At 44.7% G+C, this 19,552-nt stretch overlaps 1 protein-coding gene across 10 annotated transcripts in view; it reads right to left on the bottom strand.

Moving 5' to 3' along the window:
* Positions 1-19,552, bottom strand: part of FOXP1 (forkhead box P1) — a 595,227-nt gene that overhangs the window by 102,865 nt on the left and 472,810 nt on the right. Inside the window, exon 1 of one of the 10 annotated variants that reach the window (XM_082637133.1) lies at positions 3,188-3,294. The exons of the other annotated variants lie outside the window; for them this stretch is intronic. The gene's annotated coding sequence lies outside the window, so the exon portion shown is untranslated. Of the gene's footprint in view, positions 1-3,187; positions 3,295-19,552 lie in introns of those variants that run through there. 10 annotated transcript variants of the gene reach the window in all.

Here is a 19,552-nt window from a genome sequence, read left to right as displayed (position 1 = left end):
TCTCCTAAGAGGATAGTTTTAAGTTTCCCCTTAGTGGTGTTCATCTACAACTAAGCCACAGAATAAAATTAATTTCTTCAATCTCCTTTTTTTGGCCAAATTTTATTCACATTTTAGTTCAAGCTAAGAAGCTCGTCACACTACCGTCTCCTGATTGTCTCAGTAAAACCCTGTAGCACCAGCACGCTTCTGCCACCTTACTCAGCTGAGATAAATCTGAAGTTTCATTGCTTTTAATTAATCTGGATTTTAATTTCACTGTATCTTGCAATTGTGTGGAGGTTGGCTGAAAAGTTTGCAGAACTGGTCAGCGTCATGAAAGAGTTTATCTTTCAAGTGACAGCTCCTGTCAACTTGCAAATACAAGGCAGTGACGGTGAGGGTTTTGTTTTTACAGTACATTTGACTGTAAACAAACAAACAAACAAAATTCAGGCCAACCACTCCTATCATAAGCTTTCCGATGATTTATGGTTTACCAACTGAGCAAGGTTATGCAACACTGCATGCCTTTAGATGCATTACTTCAGCTAGTTGAGATTTAATTAAGATCACAGCCTCTAAAATCCCTGTCAAATGAAAATTCAGAGAAGACAATACACTATGTAGCCTCTTGCAGAATGTTTCCATTCCGTCCTCTGGAAAAATATGAGTTAATCCGCGTTTCTATGGCTGCAGACAAAAGTTCACTAATTTTGTTTTCTTTTGACACTTAGGTTGTTTTCTATTGTATGTCATGAGATCATTCCCTTCCAGGGAGGGAAGAAAAAAATCGAGAGTGAAACACATTGCAGAAACTGCCCTTGACATTATTATCCGACATTAGCATAGCTTAGCTATGATGTCATCACATCTTCATATAATCAGCCCATGCTTAGGAGAGTTTCATTTAATGAAATATGTTTATTTAAAAACACAACACAAATGGGAAGCCTACCTTTCTTGAATTACTCAGATTAAAGAATTGACATGTTACGCTCCTCATTTCCTTAACTGACCAACTTTTTATCAAATGAGCTGCACATATGGGTAGAAAAGAAAGTTTTGGGGGCAAATAAGAGAGCATAAAGCCCATTACCTTCATACTATAAGCAGTCCCTAGGGTAAAATATATATATATATATATATATATATATATATATATATATATATATATATATATATATATATAGTTAATAGATTTCTTCTTACAGATTGGTAGTGACCCATGCTCTTTTTTCTTTTAAAGAAAAAATTTAGGATCATGTGGCCCTTTACCTAGTCCAACGTATTTTTATTTGCATCAGCTTAATATCTGGTTGCTTATCTCATGCCTTAGAAATGACAGGTGCTCACAGTCTTGCTCTTGACAGGCCACTACACAAATAACTGTCTTGCCTGAAAGGGCTAATGCAGTACTAATGAACAATAAATCAACTTTGATTATCAAGTGTCAGCCCAATCCGTTTTCAGTTCAGCTCTATCACATCCTAGAGTAAGTCAGCCAGTGTCTCTGGGTAGGCAGTCTGTATTTTGGTTTCATTTTTACACATTTTCCACTGAAATGTGTCAGGCAGCGACAAAGAATCACGTAAAATAGAAGTAGACCTTTTTTCAGTGTAAGCAAAGGGCATCAATTAGGAGAATGTGCTTCAGTCTTCATTCGGTTTACTTAGTGAGGAGTCTTAATATTCGAGAAAGCTTTGTATTCTTTTAAACAACAATACCAGCAACAGATCCTAAACTAGAATCTTAATGTGATCATGTTTGAGGTTTTTGACAATGACATGCTAGCTTGAACACTTTACCACATAAACCAGCTTTGACTGAGCATTCCTCTTGGAAAATCTATTACAAACAAATGGGGGAAAAAAAGGCAAAAAAAGGCCGCCTCTAAAATAAAAACTTCACTCGATTTGAAGTTAAAAAAATGGCTTCTTTAACACTGACTTCCTAATAAAATAAATGTAACTTATTTTTTTCTTAAGCAGATTAGTCACTGATAGTATGACTCACATTTCCTGTTATTAGGCTTAATTTTTTCCCCCAAACGTGTCACTTTCAGAATGTTGGAATCTATGGAAATTAGGTGATTTGCATTTTTAAATTGGCTTGATTAGAACATTTGGTCTGTGTGGACAAGAGTATAAAATTATTAAGATATTTTACTCCGAACCGGCAGGCCCTGAAGGAGTTAATCCCAAAGAGGAAAGAGTCTATATGTACTTTGCTCTAAAACTTTACCACCCACTTCCTAAAGGTCCCCTCCTTCCCATCACGACACTTGGGCGGGGAGAACCAAGAAAGTCTCGTTTCCACTGACCGTCTTTCAGGCAGTTCTGACAGTTGAGGTAGCTACATTCAAAGCCGGTTCGGATGGGAGCACCCCCTGACAATTCCTCAGTCTGCTGCGCGTCCTAACCCAAAGCCCACTCACTACTTAATCAACCAGCAAAGTAATGCAACAGAGGCTGAGACGCCCAAACCTGCCTGAGTGTCCCTCCGCCAGCCTGCCCTTTTCTGTGTGCGGCTTTATTCGTCCCCCTCCCCCCGTGACTGTGTGTGAACTCCTTGAATTTGAACAGCTAAGCTGAAAATAGCCTAGACAGATATAGAAACAAACTATCAGAAGCAAAGAAACATCCACACGGGTTACACTGAGATGGAAGGCTCCTTGTATATGTCACACGCTCTGAAAGTGACATAAATCACACCCCAGATACGTCCCCCGAATGGAGCGATGGCGAGGGCTTTACCAAAGTGGCTGCCTGAAGGCCAGAACGGCAGAAAACCAGTCGCAAACGAAAAAAAAAAAAAAAAAAGAGCGAGCGAGCGAGAGCGCGAAAGCAAAACACAAGCAGGACTTCCTTCAACTCTCAACTACACCCCACCCATGAACATTTTTAAAAAGGGAGAGCAAGAGAGAAACGGCGGCGGGGGTGGGGGGGCGAATCTCTATCTTCCAGGACCCACAGGCCTGGAGCTGCTTCTTCCCACCCCTGCACTCCCTCCCCCCGCCTCCACTTCCAGAGCGCAACTCCCACCCAAGTTGGTAAACAGCGATGGTTATTATTATTTTTTTTTTCCAAAAGACTCAACTTATAAACCCTCGGGCGCTCCTGCCTTCCCCAGCGAGGCCCCAGGAAGCTGGCACCGCGGAGCCCGGGGAAGGAGAGCAGAACGGCAAAGATCAATCACAGGGACCAACCTGACACTCTCCATGTAGCCGCCAGGCGCGCGGAGCCGGCTCAGGGCGCCCGCGCGGGCCGGGCGTGGGGTCCGGCGGCCTCGGCGTGCAGGCGGACTGCACGCGCGCAGGGGCGCTCCGGCTCGCGGGCTGACAAGACGCGCCGCGCCGCGCCCACCCGCCCCGCCCTGCTCCACCAATCACAACCCGCCTCTAAACACCCCGCGCCGCGCCGCGCCCCACACAATGGGCTCCGCGGCCCGCGCCCCGCGCCCGCGCCCCCCGGCCCCCCTCCGCGCGGCAGGTGAAATCACGCTCGGCTGAAACCCGGCTTTTGTTTCGGGAGCAACTCCGCTTAATTGCTGTTAACCCTTTGACCCGCCTCCGGCTGACGTCTGGGAAGCCGGGCGCGGCGCGCATCTCTCCCTCCGGCCGGGGCTGCCGGGTCGGGGCTTTTTGGTGGGGTGGCTGTGTTTGTTTCCTCTTGGAAACGGACAAAGAGTTGTCCCGGCCTTTCAGAGCAACCCGAGCGGCAACGCAGGGGAACTGGCGCGTCCGGCGCACACCCCGACTGCTCGGAGCAACTGTTTAGAATCGGAAGGGGATGCGGGGCTCAAAGGCAGCGCAGGAGAACTTCCTCGAAAACGGCCTTTGCGGGAGAACTTTCGCTTCACGTCCCTGGTTTAACCCAGCGTTGGCCTCTTTTATTTCCCCCCTTTTCTTTCCAAGAGCCGGGTTCGCCAGAGTGTGCTTGTGCGCACAGAGGAAAACGAACCCGACACGGGGGTTGAAATAAATAACAACCAACGTACCTCGTTGCTGAACGAAGCTCCTTGCCCTCTAGAACGACAGCTGCTGAAGCAAGCATCTGCCACTCTTTCGCTAAGAAATAATTCTCTAAATTCCGTTCTTATTTATACAACAACATCAACACAGGCTACTCTCAATGAGCACTTGAAGATGACCTCTATTAGTCACTGCTGTTTAATGCTGTTTAAACCTGAGTACAGTGTGAGGAGAAAAAAAAAAAAAGTCACCAATATGCTAAACTTGGTGGGCTCAACTGGCCCGATTTCGGTGCCAGGTTAATTTAGTCATTTTCGGCAGATCTAGAATCACCTCTCTAATTTACCCTTGTTCAATTTTGGGAAAAACTTTTTGGCCTATACTTACAAAACAAACAAACAAAACTCTAACTTTTAAATTATTTTTCTTAAAAATATTCGAGGAAAAGTAGTCGTGACATTAATGATTACGTATTTTCCCTCAATTAAAAAAAAAAAGGCCACAAATCCTACTCCACTAATTTCAGTTTTACTTGAAAGTATTTTTCCATTTGAGGTGTTAACGCAGGTTACTACAAACCAGAAAGCATATTGATACTACTTCCGATCAAGCAAATGCCTGAATTTCAATCAGGTCAGCTCGGGAGCAGACAATTCCCCCATTAATCCGCCAGCAAAAGAGACAAAAGCGCCAGTTGACTGTCAACTTAAGATCAGATGTTAAATGAGTGCAGCACTGATCGAGCTCCACCCTAAAGTGTTTTTGTGTCAGATAACAAATTTATTAATGGAAGTTTTTCGGGTCACAAAAATGTGACCCCACCCTCTCATGAATATTCAACAGAGAACCAAGGGCATTCTTTTTTGGGGAGAGGGGCCTTAAATCTGCCAGTGTACCATGAATCAGTAGAGTTCTGACTCTTAAAGAGACAAGGCCCTCCTTCCGTAGGGGCTGGCAGGGCCCCAAAGACAGGAAATAAAAATATAGGAAGTTCTCTCCAACCAAGGCACAGTGAGAGAGGAGCAATGTTCATTTCAAAATCCACATGCGATTTTTTTTCAAAGGTATTAAAATTCATTAGAGATTTAACGTCTGTGAACAACATCAGGGTGCCCTTTAAAGGAGCAATTCTTTTTTTTTTTTAAAGACAAATTCTTTCAGAGGCATCCATAAAACTCAAGCATGCTTTTACAGGTTGGCCTACCTCCTTTGCAGGTCTGCGTTTGTAAGCTAATTGTCTCCCGGGAGCATCCAAACAAACAAGCAAACAACAAACATTACAGAAGCTTGTGACCCAGCTGTGGAGTCCAGCCTCACACAAAATAATTAGAGAGTGATGCAATGCGGTGGTTACACAAATACTAAATTGCATGGTGGTGGCATGAAACACCGTAAGACCACAGAGCAGGGGGAGATGAGTGGATCAGGAGAGGGCTGGGAAGGCCCCTTGGGGAGGTGGTGTTTTGAGGACTAATGGTTTGGATAAAGGGGGAGGTGACAAAGTAGCTTAGCAAAAGCAGAGGCCACCTGGAGCCCTTCCCACCCTCTCTCCAAACATGACAGGGTGACTCAGAGGCTACTTCTAGGCAAGGAAATATACCATCAGAGATAAACCTGGATAAGTTTTATATGCCCAGGCCATTTTGGTTAACGCTCCCAAGGCAGGGGGCCCAGGCTCAATCCCTGGCCAGGGAACTAGATCCTACAGGCCGCAACTAAGAGTTTGCATGCCGCGACGAAGATCCCGCCTGCCTCGACTAAGACCTGGCGCAGCCAAATAAATAAATATTTTGAAAACAAAAAACTTGAAAAAAAAAAAAAGATCCCTTTCCATGTGGTCCTGTCTACCTGCCCTGTGCCTGGAATTCAGTGAGAACTGGAACTTTCAATGGCTGGAATACAATATAAATGTTAAAAGGCGCCGTGATTTAGAAGACTTAGTTGATGCCATTTGTTCTATGAGTGCCAGGTCATTTTGGAAAGGCTGGGTTGGAAAGGCAAAAAAATAAAATAAAATAAAAATAAAAGCAGCAGCATTTAGACATCTAGATTGCGGGAGCTTTAGAAAAATCTGGATTGAGGGGCAGGCTTTAGAATGGGTTACTCAGCCACAGGGGTTCATTTAGTTGTCACAATGTGAACAGAAATTGCAATCCCCATTTTACAGAGGAGGAAGCTGAAGTTTAGAAAGGCAAAATGATTTTTTTTTCTTTTCCCTGTCTAAGAATCAAACACACCCAGCTCCACGGGCCACAAGGGGAAACAAGACACTGAATAGTTCCAGAAAAAGAGAGGCCATGATAATATAAAATGAATACCTGGGGGGGGGGGGCTAATGTTTAAGGAAGAGTGAAGGAAATGCTAAATACCCTACTGAAAAATATTTTTGATGCCCACATCCTAACACCCACAACAGATACAGCCCTTGTTCAAACACCACATATTAAGAAACCTGTCAGTTGCTAAATGAGTCCATTGTGCAGCTGGCTGTGTACTTAAGAACAGATTACTATGATCCCACACCAAACTCTAACCACCAAGTAACACACCTGGGACTCAAATCATGTATTTTATTTGGTTCTGCTGAGCCCTAGCCTTGAACGCAGAAGAAAGTGAAAGGTTTTACTGCCCATTCAGAGCTGAGAATGTAGAGAAGATGTATTCAACGCAGAGTCAGAAGGAGCATCTTGTCGGGACGTTATTCCCACACTTTGATGGATGGCACGGCCAAGGAGGGGACACCAGCCACGGTGCTGGGCCCACGTGGTCCTCGGCTCCAGCCGGAGCTGCTTGGCAATCACCAGAAAAAGGACATGTAAATGGGCACTGGCTCGCATATTTCTAAGCAACACTGAGAGCGAGACACCTCCCCAGATAAAGTCAGTTATCTCTACCAAGGGATGAACAGTTTGATGGGTTGAAAAGAATCAACTTGCTCATGAGGACCAAAATCTTTTTCTTTCTTTTTTTTTTTTTTTTTCTGGCCGTGCTGTGCAGCATGCAGGATCTTAGTTCCCCGACCAGGGATTGGACGCGTGCCCCCTGCGGTGGAAGCGTGGAGTCCTGACCACTGGACCGCCAGGGAATTTCAAGGGGCCAAAATCTTAATTCAATTCCCCATCTTCTTCCAAACAGCCCTCCCTTGAACACTTATTTCCTTTCTTTTTAACCATTCGTTTCGTGGAGTACCCAGAACATATTCTGTCTGAAACGACAGAACTTAAAGAGATTCAACCAACTGACCCTGTTGCTAGAGAACACACTGAAAGGGCAGGACTACAGAATTTAGGCCCCTCGCCCCAGAAGTGGGCTTGATGACCTGCCCAGGGAAGCGAGTCTCTCCAGAAGGAGCCCTGCTTTAGTTATTTCTCATGTCTCCAAAGACCGCCAACCAGCAGCCAATTAGAGAGACTAAACTGCAACAGACATGCCCGATTCCGGACATTTGGGCACTTGTCTCCAAGGACCTGCTGTTCCTTCTTGATTTAAGTGGGGCTTTTACTTAAAAATATAAATTAATACATCATCCATCTACAGGGAGCTAAGGCAGTTAGCTCCAGATTGCTATTGTTTATGTCGCTGTTATGTCTGTGGACAATGAAGGCAATTACGTTGCTTTTCTTTCGCTCCCGCTCAGCCAAGGGAAAAGACTGCAAGTTCTCACTCTTGCGAAGGAGTTTACATTTCTTCCTGTGACACCCTCCAAACTGTCATCAGCATCTTCATTTGATGCAACATCTTATAATGCGATTGCTCCTGGTTAATTTTCTAGATACACACTGTGACGTGTCAACATTCAGGTGACTTATGAATATGATGGGTACAGAAGGTATGGAAAACATTTACCACTCTCTCCAAAAAAAAAAAAAAAAAAAAAGTCCCTCACTCGAAATGTAAAGATATTCATAGAATGTCACCGGTAAACAAAATCTTGTCTGGGAAAGAAAAATGGCAACATCCATTCCAAACTCTGCATCTGATTGACAGTAACAAATTACTCTCTCTCATTTATGCTCGAACCATAATCTCATTTTAATATAATGTACAATGTATTACTGGATTGCTTCTACCATAAGGTTAGAACAGATTACACCGAGGTGCACAAAAGCCTCAAAAAGGGACATGTTTTAGGGCAGGAGGTCATTTCCCAAAGAGCTCTTCCCTTCAGGTATCAGGAAGAAAGAATCACTATCACCATTAAGCACGAGGCCTTATTCACCACCACCACCCCGCCACCCCGAAGAGTGACAGTGCTGACAACACACCCATGTGCAAACTCTCGATTTTAGGCACAAGCAGAACTGGGTCACTGAAGGGGAAAAGAAAAAATGGCTCTTGGGTGATGAGATGACATTTGAATTTTTTTTTAATGTTTAATTATGTAGAAATCACTGAGTATCATTTTAAGGCACTGGCCACCTTTAGGCAGGAAAGTTAGTTTTTCGGGTGACCCGAGGTGCGCAGCAGGCCTGCGCAGAGGCAGAGGGAGCGTGTTCCATCCTGCCCTCCGAACAATGCTCACCAGTCTCCCTCCCGGCCCACGCCACCCTCCTGTGACCCTAGGCTGACACACCCTCATGTCAAAACGTTCTTTACGCCTGCCCTCTGCTGGTAAGCCTGCCAGGACTAGGACATTTCGACTACCTCAACTTAGTCCAAAGATAACTTTCAAAAGCTGGAGAGAGAAAGGCCATGTAATGAACTATTAACTGGAATATATAAATTAAGACACTTAAAAAAAACGGGGGTGGGGGTGGGGGTGGGGGGTGGGAGGAGATGCCGAGGGTGAAATATGGCACTTTTAATGTAAAAATGCACATCCGTCTACTCTACTGCCGGCTGGCTCAGAGCACAGGAGTGCCGAACTCTGTATTTTAGCTCACCTAAGAGAACAACCTGTATTACTGCTGGGCACCTTGCCTTCTCCTTTGCTCCCTCTCCGGGGAGAAGTATGTCGGTACATTTTCAATAAAACACCTTCTTAGCAGTAAAGGGCCACTGTTCCCATTTCAGTGGTCCCTAAGGTTTCATGATACAGTATATTTAGCTGGCTCGCGGCTCAAGTTTTCCTCAGGCATTCATAAGATCCATATAAAAGGAAGAGGGATAAAAAAAAAAGAGGAAAAGAAGAGCTTTCGTCTATCCTTTGTTTAAGTAAGACAACAGTGAACTCGGAGATTGATGAGCTGGCATGAGTCCCCCCCAAACAGCGGGACACGCTGCCAGGCTCGCTCCCCACGACAGGTGCCCTGGTGTGCGAGCCAGGCGGGTAGGGAGGAGGGCTCTGGGCATCAGCTGGTGAATTTCCGCGGCAGCAAGCAAGGTTTGAACGAGGCAGCTCCTGTCAGCGTCAATGGGAAGCACGAGGCCTTACAAATCCCTGCATCCCATTTCAAAAATGTATCTCCAAGATGGGAAAGTGAAGCTTAGCAGTTGCAACCTCGGAAACATTCAGGAAGTAGCACTCTTGACAGCGCTTTAGATGCCGAGCAAATGCTCTTATAACGAACACGCAATCCAGCTGACAATAAATCTTACACCAGGGAAGCCCGTGCAGGGCTGCGGAATCCCCTCCAAAGATAATTGCCTTCCACGCTGTGTGGCATAGAAATTGCGACATTGAAAACCCTTTCTGGGGCCCTAGAGCTCTCTATGGCTTTTCTTTCCTTAACAGTAACCGATTACACACACACATACACACACACACACACACACATACACACACACACACACACACAGAGAGACACCTCTGCCTTGAAAAGAGACCATAGAAAAATCCAAAGATTTGGTCTTCTTTCCTACAGAAAAGTGATGAGGCCAGTTCTTGGCAGGGGACAGGGGATGGAAGAGGGAGGCTGGGAAGAGAGGAAAGGTGTACGGACTCAGGGACCGAATCTGAAGCAGGACCTTAAGGTCCACAACCCTCAGCGTCCACTTCCCACTCTTTGAAAGCTCAGGTAGTTTCGCAAACAATTCCAAATTGGGAGTCTCCCAACAGGTCCATCAACAGATAGGCAGATCTTTTCTAGTCCAAAGTGGCCTCAAGTGCTCAGTTTAACCCTGAGACGGTGTAGGAGTATTAGATAGGACACCGGGGTCTGTCAATGACATTGTCATGAGCTAACAGGGTGATCGTGCTCACATCCCCTCACCTCTCTGAGACTCCACACTTCACCTAAACAAAGAGAAAGACGGATAAGATACTCTCCATATTTTCTTTAATAATAATAATAACAAAAGCTATCACTATGAACTACTTATTATGTGTCAGGTACACATTTTACCCTAGCAGAGGAACTAATTTCTAGGTGCTTTTTAGCTTACAATTAATGCCATATATAAAACTACGAAGAATATAGTTAAAAAATATAAACAGGATTTGAGAACTCTTGAATCTTAGGCACTATTGTGTCACCAGAATATCAGGGAACAAAGGGAGGGAAAACTTTTTTGGAAAACAACTCAAAAGCTCTTATTCTGATCCTCTCTAGGTCATAAACCCTGTGAAACATCAGTAACTTGTGCTCCATTGAATAAGTCACTAACATGCTTTAGGACTTGGTGAATTGAGTGGGGGTCTCAGAGGAGGAGGCTAAAATCACCTGACTTCCAAACATATTTACGCCCTTTTTCCTTGTGATTTTTTTCCCTCTTCTTTAACCATCAAAGCTCTCTCTTTCCATCACGCCTGCTCCCACCAAAACAATGTTCTCAATTTCTGGTCCAACCTCGCAAGCCATTCACCTGCTTCTGGCTGTTTCATACCGGAAAGGAGAGAGGAAAGCTTTATGCGCCAGGTAACTACTGGTGGGGGCTGGCATTTCCATCTCAGGTTGAAGCCACAGGTAAGGTTTGGGCTGGATGAAAAGGGAAATTTGCAAGGAAGCATAGCATCACAGAGATATTAGATTCCTTTTGAGATCTGATAACTCTCGTCTTAAGAAAATGCATACAGAAAAGCAGACAGTCCAGCCTGCAGGCCAATTATTTATTTTTTATTGTTTCAAACGGCATTTCATCCCTCTTGAGGAAAAGCAATAGATGAAGCAGGAAGCTTTCAGGTCATATAGAACTTTGTTCTTTTCAGACAAATAAGGTATTGTGTGTTTGAACAATAGGAGGAATGTCTAATTGATCTTAATTAAATTCAGTGAGGTCCAATTTTTGAGATGGGTCAGGACACATCTATGTAATGTCACAACCCAACAGGCCAGGCCTTTGAAATCAGGGAGCTCTGTGGTGAACTGTCCTCTGACACCCTTTCTTATCCATTCACCATCCCACTGCCCCACCAACTTCTTCTCCCCACCTCATGCTACTCCTGACATCTTCCCGGCTCGGCACACACAGTGTAAAACATCAACAGCCATCGTCCCTCCCTCTGGCCAGCCTTCTGAAGTGGCAAAGCCCCGCCATATACTCCCTCATCCTTCTCATGATAACCTACCAAACAGGAATCCTATTATATATATATACCGTGGCACGTGGAGAAGGTTACCTGGAGTTTGCAGTGCGAGAGACGCAGGTTTGAATCCAATCTTTGCTACTCACCGGCAAACTAGGTAGTCACAAAAGTTCATTTTGTTTGTATTTCCTCATCTGTAAAATGGGAGCAATTATCTGCCTCGCAGTTTCTTTTATTACTTTTGAGGTGTGTGTGGGGGTCAATCGTTAAACTCAGTTTCCCTGATTTGAGAGCACTGGTGTGCATCTTTGATCTGATGCCTGGCAAGCACCTGGTCACAAGTGTCTAGCACCCAGCAACCTCTCCGATGTCAGCAAGGAGACTCGTCTGAGGTCACCTGGCGGGTGGATGAAAGAGGAGGGGTGTGATTCTCCCCGCCAGAGCTCAGTCCTGCCTTAGGGAGCCTCTCGCTTCCTGGTTTCAGCTCAGGTGACTTTGAGATAAGAGCTAAGAAAACAAAGCCCAAAGCCAGTCATGATCAAGGAGGTGGTGTTGGGAGTACTGAAAACAGCCTGCCGGTTACAAATCAGGAGGTATGTACCAGGACCTCGGAACAGGGTTTGCCAAAGAAAGGGAAAAAGCGGGAGGAAGGGCTGGTGCCTGGTAACAGGATGGCTGAGAAATGCAGCACATATTTACCGGGAGCTCATGATGGGTTTGGCACTTTCCATAATATCTCTTAATCCTCAAAACAAGCCTATGAAGGAGGCATTATTGTGCCCGCTTAACAGATGAAGAAACAGGCTCTGAGAGTTGAAATGACTTATCCAGTATCTCACAGCTAGTAAGGAGAGGAGTGGGACTTGAATGACTCTGAAACAAGGCTTTTGTACCATACGCCAAGCTGGAGACCAGGCTGGAGACCAGGCTGGGGGCTAGAACTAGGTCTGGAGGAACCAAGAGGCGGGTCCAGTTTTACTCACTTGGCAAAGGGATGTGACAAAGAGCCACTGATTGGTCAGCATGAATAGAACCTGAAATAAGACAAAGGTAAAATTCTGAGAGCCTCTTTGCTTCTTACAGGAATCCACAGTGACAACCCTGGCCCACCACGTGAATGTGAAATTGGCCCTGAATCTGTCTGTGGCCACAACCGGGCTGGGAGGAGAGGCAGTGGAACAAGGGCTCGTGCACTGTCTTGAGTTACTTCTGCTTGATTAAGGAACCCCTCACACTCCCATGTCCATTACTGAGAAGAGACAGACACACAGACAAACAGGTAGACAGACTTTTCATCTTCTTCCAATACATCGCTGGGCACCAGGCAATGTCCTAGTAGCCCTAGCCTGGATGGTGCTGGAGCTCTCCTGGCAATAGCATCTTAGATGTAAAGATGGAACGTCACGGTGATGGGACTTATTATGTCCCTGATCATAAAAGGCACCCAGACACTTTGCTATGACAGCTCTGGAAAGAGACTGCTATGGGTTCTAATGCTGGCTGCACCACTTCCTGACTGTACTTTTGGTACATTATTCGTCTCTAAGTGCCTCAGTTTCTATATCTATGAAGGGAACTAATCCCAGGACTTTTCCCAGAGGGTTGTTCCAAGGATTAAATGTGATAAAATGGGTCAATGCCTGGGAAGCACTTAAATGTTTCCTAATACCATTCTTATTGTTACTATACACTGCTTTTCCTTCAGTCTTTTCCTTTTGCTATAATGAAATACTGTACCAGAAGGCAAAATGCTTGTTTTGTTTTGTTTTTTTACTCTCGTCGACCTCTTATTTTTCTGTGACGTGGTATCAACCCTAACTCCAAAATTCTGTGTTGTGTTAGTATCAACCCTAACTCCAAACTTTAACTAAGTAGTAGTAGCCCTTTCATCCAATGAATCTTAACAATGCAAGAAGGCACTTGGTTGTTTTGTTTTTTAAATCCAGGGTCATGAGGCAGCCCCACTTCAAGCTCCAGGTCACCGGGGTTCGCCAGATCCACCAGCCACATCATCACTTGGGTGTGTGAAGGAGTTTGCTGATTTCTTAAATGAATTCTCAAGGACCCACTGGGATAATCTATGGAGGGGTCTGCCCTGAGCGCTGAGAACATATAGGCTGGCCAACGTGAGACCTAATTTACGGAACCCTCAGTCTATGTTTGTTGTTTTTTTTTTTGCGGTACGCGGGCCTCTCACTATTGTGGCCTCTCCCGTTGCGGAGCACAGGCTCCGGATGCGCAGGCTCAGCGGCCATGGCTCACGGGCCCAGCCGTTCCGCGGCACGTGGGATCTTCCCGGACCGGGGCACGAACCTGTGTCCCCTGCATCGGCAGGCAGACCCTCAACCATTGCGCCACCAGGGAAGCCCCCCAGTCTATGTTTTGATGATATTTTGCTACCACTGTCTCTGGGAAGGAAAGCCCTTGGTGGAACCTCAGCCACCACGGCCCCAGCGAGGGCTCAGCTTACACCCAAACAATCAGGGCCCTTTGACCTAATGAGCTGCTTTTAAGCTCCCCTTCAAAGTTTCCAACACCCTCATTACCCAAGGTAAGGAGCAGAACTCTCTCCGTGTTCTCAGAGGGCATGGCATGGCATCAGCCATCATTTGATCATTTGCTGAATTAAAAAAGAGAGAGACACCCATGCAAAGGGCAGAGAAGAGGGGCTCTCTCCTTGGCCTGAGGGGATAAAGGGGCTTTTAGAATAAGACAAGGATTATGCTGCGTATTTAAGGATAATGGGTCTGTCCCAGGTAGTTGGGCAGGCAGGGCTGGGGAAGGATATTTCAGCTACTGGGAAGAGTGTGTACACATGTTCACACGGGAGACGGCATGAGCCATTAACACCGGGGAACTGCAAGGTGTTTAACAAGGCTGGGGCAATTATAATTCCTGCTACAACTCCCTTTCTTTGAGATCAAAGGGTTTTTCTTCTTTCTCCCAATTTCACCCAAATTTCTCATCTCAGAAATGCATTCATCTCTTCCTCTCCTCATTCTTCTCATTCAGGGCATGGTCTCTGCTCTTCATCTAGATCATGTCCAGTATGTAACAATGATCTCTGCCAGCCTTGACCTGAGCTGGCTCAAACACACACACCCCAAACACACACACTTTCCCCTAAGTCTGCAGAGGGTGATGTTCTGTATTCGTATCCTGGCATGCTCTCAAACCTGTATATTCCGATCTTTCTGATCCAGAGATTTTGACTCTGCGAGTTTTTGGAGGGTGAGTCTGACACAGAACCCAAAGTATGGATGCTAAGGAGCAGAGACTCAAGGATGAGATATTTTGGTCACCAAAGGGTTTAAATAACGCTGCATCAGATGTGGACATCTTATTATACATTTAGATAGAATGAAAGCATGAAGAGAATCCACATCTAATACAGGGGCAAAACTTATGAAATGTTAAGGTCTTGTACGCTAAGCCCTCAGGAAAGGAAAGAGAGCTCTAAGAAAACCAGCACAGTCAAGACCGCCATTGGTCTTGGACACGTCACTCCCCCTGGGCGGCAAGGCTCCCGTCCCTCCACCTTGAGGTCTGGTCTTGGTGCGCGTTCTCCGAAGGGAGCCTCACTGTGCTGGGGTGAAGGTGGTTCTCGCTCATTTTTATTCAGGTGTTCCCTTTGAACTAAGTGGGTGCAGGAAGGACAACTCAAGTCCTGTCTAGACCTGTGAAATCGCATGTTACAGAAAAGGAGAAAGGAGCCGCGTCTGAACAAAATATACTCCTCCATCAGGCAAATCATCCTCCTCGACAGAAAAACAAACACACGTACACATGTAAGACAGCGGAAGAGGCCACTCTACAACTCAGGCATCTTCTCGCCCGTGGTGCTAACTCTGGGGGTGGCATCACTTCCCTGAGCTGCTGCTGCATTTACTGTCTATGCTGGACATTTCCACGTTCTATCAGTTAGTAATTCACTCACCAAATGCCAAAAAGAGTGCCTGGTACATAAGAGCCCCTTAACAAATATCTGATGAATTTATAAACAAATGAGTAAACAAACGAATTAATGTTTTCTCTTTCTCCTTTGTTCGTCTGTTCCTTCCTTCTCTCATTCTATTTGTTTCATGTGCATATGTTTTCTAAACTATAAGCTCCAAGAGACAAATTCCACACTCTTTCTTCTTTCTCAACTTGTAGTATGGGGCTAAGAAGAAGTAACTACGTGCACGTTAAATAACAGCATCTCTATATGTGCCATGCATATTCAACGGCAAGACAGGCACCTCTATGTCACCAGGTCAGGGGCTAAAATCTTGTCGATGACAATTTCGTGATGGAGTGACCTCACATGCCAAAAAAAAAAAAAAAAGGACTTATATAGAGCAATCAATGATCAATCAGCTTCTCTGAAAGTTTAAAAAAGACAAATTGAATATTAACGATGATTCAAGGATTACACGAACCACTTCACATTTTATAGCTGTGAATAAACTCAAGTCACTAAGTGCAATACAAGTCCAATACGTGCAGTAGTCCTGTACCTACTGCAGGTCGACGGCGATCCAGATTTTTAAAAAAAAAATCATCCGTCTTTCATTTGTCTTGCTAATTTCGTCAAATGAAAAGAATCCTGAATGGAGATAAGGCTGGAAGGGCGGGAAAAGCAATTTCCTGAGCTGCTGCCAACACCAGACACCCTGAAAAAGGATGTTCATTGCTCGAGGCATCTCTACTTCACTTGGCGCTGCTTCCGGAGGCTCTTGCCTGACGCAGGAAAAAACCTAGAGAACGGCCACAGCCCACACTTCATCAGGGCCACAGAACAGCCACAGATAGTGGCTGAACACCCAGTGCTGGCAAGACCTTACTTCTCTTTGGTCAGCTGGGTTCTGGGAACTGCCCACTGAGGGACCAAGTTAATCCCAAGGGATGGTCCAATGTAACCCCGCACCATAGTGGTTGTGCCCCTTCCTACCAGGGCCTCACACGGTCTTGGTTTTGTCCTTCTCCTTAAAGTACCAAACAAGACCTGGTTTTGTTTCAGAGATCAGGACAGCTTTTTTTTTTTTTTTAAATTAAATATATTTTTTTATTTATTTGGTTGCACCAGGTCTTAGTTGCGGCCGGCGAGCTCCTTAGTTATGGCTCCCCATCTCCTTAGTTGTGGCACGCATGTGGGATCTAGTTCCCTGGCCAGGGATCGAACCCGGGCCCCCTGCATTGGGAGCTTGGAGTCTTAACCACTGCGCCACCAGGGAAGTCCCCAGGACAGCTTTTGACAGGTCACGTACAAGGCCTCCCGCTCGGGTGTGCCCCTACCCCCTTCAAACGTAGCATCCAGAAATAAGCACAGCAGGCCAAGTGTCACCTGTCCCCCTAGGAAGACAGAGCCTCAATTCTTCATTACGCTATTAATGCAGCCTAGGGTCCTCGGGGCCCCCGCCTCTCAGTAGGGCACAATTGGCTCCTACTGGTTTTACAATCATCCCCTAACTATCACCTGAACCACTGGTAAGTCAGAGCTCTTTACTCTGCACTTGGGCAAGGGTATGGGCTGTGCATTTATTCCCATGAAAGATCTTTTTCATTTTGATCCAGAATTTCAACCTGCTGAGGCTTAAAAAAAAAAATCGTGATTCTTCAGCTCAGAATATTAACTCTTCCTTCACCTTCTTCCACATGCAACTTTTGTCATCGCTAAATGCCTAGAATCGTGCGATTTCAGATGTATTGTGATCAGTTTTCTAAATGTGTGCAGTCCAGCGTTTCATAACATCTAAACTGGAGTTGCTACCGTAACTATTTGACAATTACCAAGAACAGTTTCACACCAGGGGTCATTCGCATTTATCTGTGGTATCAGCCTACTCCAGACTGAAAGCACCAGGCGATGTCAGGCGCAGTGTCAGTGTTGACCCCTCCTGTCACCTTCACATGACACCTAACACGCTGCCTGCATCTTAGTACGTGCTTCAAAGACAAATGTTTCTCAATGCAGAAATCAACAAACTTATTTAATCTGTGCCACAATCCAGATGATGATTAATCTACATTTAACAGATGGGGAAACTGAGGTCAAGAAAGTTAAATAACTCACTCAGTAAGCACTGTTACCTGGAACCAGCATTTAAAAATAACGCCTGGAAAGATTAAACAACTCGTGAAAGACACCCTAATTGCTCATTTCAGAGCAGGTCCTCCAAACTGGGTCTTGTGCCTCTTTTTCTCACGTCTCACTGGTGTGTGTGAGGCCATAGCTTCCAATCACCTCTCCCACCAGCTTTCTTTTCCTCTTTTCTCCAGAAACAGACGTGGCTAAAGAAATTTCCAAATTAAGACTTGGCAATGCTTTCTATATTCTTGTTTCCTAAACCTATAAATCAAAAGTGTCTAAACAGGTCATAAATGTTCCTTGGCGATATAATGGGAAAAGTTCTGATTTATGGTGCCGGTGGAATAATTTTAAATAATTACATAAGAGTTTTGAAAAATGCAATTAACACCTTTAGAAGTTTTTTGAAATGAAAATGAATCTCTGGAGATGACTGTTCCCATACATAAAGATAGCCAGTTAAAAAATAAAAATAAAGCTACAAGATGCAACCGTGTCTGAACGATCCTATGGAGACAGGGTATAGGAGCTTTTATTTTCAATGGGAATTCACCAGCATGACCGCATCAATACATGTTTTAACCCTGCCACCTTATCACACGATAACAACACAATTAGCCTATGTCATTACCAAACATCAAAATTAAATCACCAAATAAGCATCTTGTCTCTATTCAGCCCCAGCTGATGCCTCTCTCCCTCTGTACTGGTTTGACACATCCTACCACACTGTCCTTTGGAACACTTCACATCCTCCTACCTGCTCCTGCAAATCTGGCCAATGTTCTTTCCTTCCTCTTTCTCTTCATTTGTGATTCATCTCCTCCTTCAAAATCCAACCTTCTACAGATGAAGTCACTCCAAACATCTTTCCTTAACCCTAACTTCCCAGGGTATCAAAGAATGTCTCGTATCTGAATTTCCTTCTTCAGGCTTACCAAGCAGTAGGAGTTATGGTTTTACTTGATGAACTAACGTCTCAAGCTCATTTCGGCTAACAATCCTTCCCCTCTCTCCCTCACTCAATATTCTTCACTTTGGCCCATCTCACAAACACCCTCTCTGAAACCGTGACCTCCACGTTCAACTCTGGAAGTAGCAAAACAAGGCCATTTCAGACTAAACTGACTTTTGAATCAAGTATGCACTGCTAAATGCTACCTGTTCTTTATTTTCTAGATTTATCTTGGATTAGAAAACTAAACAATACTGAAGCACACCTTGACTTTCCTCAGGGTTCTTTCGGATCCAAGGGTCCAAGGTATCTCCCTAGTTGTTTCCATCACCCAGACGTAGTACACTCAGCAACTACACAAAGAGAAACTCTCAGCCACCATCCTGGCCATGAGAACGAAGAAAAAGACTCAGAATCATAGAAACTTTGATCTGGAATAGATGGAGAGATCATTTTAAACCCACCCCCTCATTTTCCAGATGAGAAAACTCATGCCCAGGTAGGAAAAATGACTAGCCAAAGGTCATACATCTAAGTAGTTACCGGCAGAACCGACACCAGAACCCAAAACTTCTGACTGCTAATTAAGCATTCGTTCCATTGTCTCATACCACCTGGCAGGGGAGGTATATGAGGAAGCACAAAAATTAGAATAATCAACCTCCAACACAACACTCTTTTTTGGTTGGGGGACAACAGTCTTTCTGTATTTGTTGGAATGACCAGTACTTTTTATTTTAACTACAAATTATGAATGAAAAATAAACTTAATTACCAAAGGCACGGAAGGTCAAGTCAACTTCTACTTGTGTCTAAAATTCACATAACTCTACTTGACCATTAATCTAGAGGAGACACTAGTCACATGTGGCTATTTGCTTAAATCAATTAAAATAAAATAAAATAAGAAATTCAGTTTCTCAGTCATACCAGCCACATGTGAGGTACCTAATAGCCAATAAGGTTAGAAACTGCCATAATGGACGGCAAAGATGTAGAATATTTCCATCACTGTAGAAAATTCTATCAGACAACGCTGAGAGTGTAGAACATATTATGAGACAAGCATAATATGAAAACCATGATAAATATGAATTCTAAGCTTGAAATGCAGACTTTTTTTTTTCAGCACAAAGGGACTTGCGGAACTATTCTAAGTCTTTGGTTTCT

This window comes from Mesoplodon mirus (genome assembly GCF_964341445.2).
Source record: "Mesoplodon mirus genome assembly, chromosome: 12".
Lineage (NCBI taxonomy): Eukaryota > Metazoa > Chordata > Mammalia > Artiodactyla > Ziphiidae > Mesoplodon > Mesoplodon mirus.
This window is presented reverse-complemented; position numbering and strand designations above follow the sequence as displayed.